The 4,158-nt window shown below is 35.6% G+C and overlaps 1 non-coding gene across 1 annotated transcript; it reads left to right on the top strand.

Moving 5' to 3' along the window:
- The first annotated feature begins 419 nt into the window (after window positions 1-419).
- Window positions 420-509, top strand: TRNAY-GUA (transfer RNA tyrosine (anticodon GUA)). The gene is given in 2 exon segments: window positions 420-456; window positions 474-509. It is a non-coding gene; the product is annotated as a tRNA-Tyr (tRNA).
- The last annotated feature ends 3,649 nt before the right edge of the window (window positions 510-4,158 follow it).

Genomic DNA, 4,158 nt, shown 5'->3' with positions numbered 1-4,158 from the left:
TGCCATCTATCTAAGGTGTCTTGTTCTATCATCTTTTTGTATTATTATTTTTTTTTAAATTTTTTTTAAGGAATATTTGATAAATGTGTTGATGATTGAAGAATGTAAAAACATCTCACACTGGATATTTTTTTAGCAAATGATTGAAGGGTGTTTGGGGGAGAGGGGGGGACTAAGCCTCATAATAGGTTAGTAATAATGTGATTCAAATTCGTCTTTAACGAGAATCAAATTTAAGACCTCTCATTTATAAGTGAAGAGAAATACCACTAAACCATAGTACTAAGTGGCCATGCTGGAAATTTGAAGGTAAAACAAAATGTACAAGTGAGTGGTTTTTCTGAAATTACAAAACATAGGTTTAATAGGTGGAAGTAACATATAGGTTAAATAAGTAACAGATGTTAGCTTAATACCAACCGACCTTAGCTCAGTTGGCAGAGCGGAGGACTGTAGTTGGCAAACCATCAGAAATCCTTAGGTCGCTGGTTCGAATCCGGCAGGTCGGACTACCCTTTTCTTATTTTTTCAACTTTTTCCATCGTTGCGAGTTCCTCCCCCATTGGATTTGGATCCCATTCAAATTGTAGGAATCCTAGGAATCGTTACATCTTAACCATTTATCATATATTGTGCGGTAAAAAAATTATTCGATTTTTTTTATTTAAAATTAAATACAAATACTACCTAACAATAATTGACCGTATAATGTATGATGAACGGCTATAATGCAGAGATCCTTAAGATCCTTAGAAAGTGGATCCGAAGAAGATCCTCTTCCCTCTCCATTTTAGTTTTAGGAGTGTGTTCCTCTGCATTTTGGACTTTAAGATTTTTTATTTATTTTTATATGTTCAAGAATGATAACAGTGTACTTAAAGAATTCGAGTTGGGGATGCCTAACTTTTTAATTTAATTTGTCTAAGAGTTCGTTTAATAACTATTCAAGTTTAGTTTTCAATTTAGGATTATCATACCCATTTAGTTTTCAATTTAGGATTATCATACCCATTATTAGAAACCGCATGAGGATGGCCATTTATTTTTAGACCGGGGATGATCAATTTGGGTACTTGAATGTGGAATAAATTAGATAATATCATCATTTCTATTTTCAGTTCAACCAATATGTCGTCAATGTTGAATCAATACAACATTGTTCCTTGAAAAATTGTCGTCGATCCGATTATTACAACACATCCCATTTGATAATGATGGCATAATGATCAAATGACTATGGACAATAAACGGGTTGTACACTGACAACTTATCGATCAAATACTAACGGTGTATAATCATTATAATTAAAATTATATTTCAAAAATTTTATGTGCTTCAAATGTCTTTTAATCCATTCTAAAATGATCTAGTCATGTCTTGAAACAATGAATATTTTGAGTTGTGCACACACGCATGTGCCCAACAGCCCATTGAGGGCTTTTGTCAAACACTTTGAAATCAGTGTTCAAGGGCTGCATAAACATTCAAAGCATAGCTCTTCAATTAAAGTTTCACTCTATAATTCAGACATGTTCTGGGAAAAATGATTTCAGTGAATGAAGGAGATGGGTGAATATAGAATGATTAAGGAAGAGAATACAATTACAATCCAATTTCAAAAGGGGGAGAGCTGTTACGTTGTTAAAAGCATTTCCATCATTTTGCCTCGAAAAATGATCAAAACAACAAAATTTTGTACAATATAAATCATTTCAGCAATCAAATGTCAAAAAAATCAATTCAACCCAACGTAAATCATTTCATACAGTGGATTTCTAGTCCCTCCTATGTGACATCTCACCCAAACATAGCATAAATATTAGATCATGCAACAAAATACCACATAACATAAAGGATTTACCAAACAAATAAGAACCTTTGCCTTTAGGCACAAATGCAACTACACATCTGAAATGGTCAAGTCTTTCCAGAAAGCTCGGTAGTGAAGAGTGGCAGTTTATCGCCTGAGTGTACTTCAGATCCCCAAGAGGATGGATTTTTCTTGGTAAGAAAATGCAGCGAGTTTCGATAACAAAAGGTAGCGCTTGGCGCTGCGTGCTCCACAGACTTGCAATAATGTTAGCATAATCGTATCAAAATATAAGTTATAACACAATCCTGAAAACGATAAGCTAGGAATGTTATACCTACTCCTAAGGTAATGTTCGAGTGCCAAATCAAACGAATTAACCCGACTAAGTATGAAACCCGTCATCACCATCTTGCTGGGCAGGTGTCAGCGGTGGTAAAGGCCGCGTTGGTGGTGGTAAAATTGGGTAGGAAGGTAGGGTGAACCCAGGGATACGAGGCCGTAGCCGCTGCGTAACATGTTGCCAACTTTGTATTTGAGATGTGATGAATGCATGTTGAACAGCTCTCTGTGCCGCCAACTCCTCCTTCAATTCTTCAATGAGGGATCCTCTGTCTGCCAACTCCCCCAGCAAAAGCCGAATGGTTGGAAAGCGACTAGAAACCAGCTTGAAACAACAGAACAACATTCATAAAAATATCCACAATAAAAGCCAACATAGAAAGACGAAGGAGCATAATATTTGTCACAAGAGTAGCAATATCTCTCAGCTACAAAATTTCATCTCAAACCACCGACAAGTCTAGACACTATAAAAGACACAAAGCTCTATGCAGGAGGAACATGCTTTGGAATACAAGGCTTCAAAGCTGCTATACGGTGCTCGAATGTCGCCTCCATACCATGAACTTGACTGCATCAGAGACTGAAAAGAAGGACATGGACAGTCGATATAAGAGTGACTAACTAGACGGAGACCTCAGCAACTAAATGACTACTCCAGCAGAAGACGATCTAGAATTGGGTCAATCACGTTTATTTCACATGTATGTCACGTATATTACTGAGGATAGGGGCATCGAGGAAACAGTGCTGCATTATTTTGAGGAGATTTTCCGATCATGACCTTTGATCGCGCTTTTGAAAACAGAAAATATTTTCTCTAAAAACGCTTTCAATAAAAAAAAAAAAAAAAAAAAAAAACACTTTCTAAATAAGCTCACATTTCGTTGCAAAGGCCGAACCAAACAGCCGGTTCCGTATTTTTCATTTCTGGCATATTGCCCCGCCCATTCCAAAAACATTATTTTATTTGGGCTTTAAAGCTTTGGGCTCTTATTTATGGGCTTTGGGTTCCATTGATGGGCCTATTAGATAACATTGGCACCAAGTTGTTGGGGGTATTTTATTGTAAGTTTGTAACGACTTGGAAATGTGGAACAAAGTTGACATTTAGCAAATGAACAGCAGAAGAGAAGGAAATAACGACATAAACTTGAAAATCGTATGAAAGTTCCCGGAAAGACGCATGAAAAATCACGACCTTTCTGCATTGGGATTAAACAAACGAAAATAAAGTATATGCTCTGCCACATTTTAACTAAAAATATTTCTTTTTTCTTTAAGGACAACTGGTTGCTTCGCACAATAATCCATTATTTCAAAAGTCGAAAAGACTCAAAGAGGTGTTTCAACATCCCTTCCCAACTATTGTGCGATTCACCAACGTTAAGACTTTTAATCAAATTTGTTTTGCAACAATGATATTTACATTAAGATGTGAAAGGTGAGAGGTGAGAGGTAAGAGATTCAAAATAAATCAGAGAATGAGTCAACCATAATAAATTAGTATCAAATTCATCATCAATAGAATTTAGATGTAAAGCCTCATATTTGAACGATCACGGTTAAACCATATCATCATTAACAAAATTCAAATATTAACGTGATTTAATCTTGATTAAACTAACCAACTGCCTAATTGATCAAACTGACGTGCCTGTTTTTCCCTCAGTTGACTTACAGAATCTACAGCAACGAATCTAGCTGGGATCCCTCGAGTAGAGCCAGTGCAAGACAGATAAGCAAAAATCAGGACCACCGTCCGATTGAAAACGACCTTTACATTTACAATTGTTATTATTATTATTATATTAGCTTAAACATCTATAGTCTTGTTAATTTGATCCGGCAGACGTGGAATACCTAGGTTCAGGGGTCATGTTCCAATATTGTAAAATAATGATTAAAAAAACTTGAGAAATTGGATTTTTTTTTTTTAATTTTCTGAGAAGAAATCAGGAATATACGTACAAATAAATATATATTTTTAAGTGGGTAGGTTTAGG

The sequence above is a fragment of the Pyrus communis genome, chromosome 4 (genome assembly GCF_041283825.1).
Source record: "Pyrus communis isolate YQ-2024b chromosome 4, ASM4128382v1, whole genome shotgun sequence".
In the NCBI taxonomy this organism is placed as follows: domain Eukaryota; kingdom Viridiplantae; phylum Streptophyta; class Magnoliopsida; order Rosales; family Rosaceae; genus Pyrus; species Pyrus communis.
Note: the sequence above shows the minus strand (reverse complement) of the source record. Positions and strands in the feature narration are given on the sequence as shown.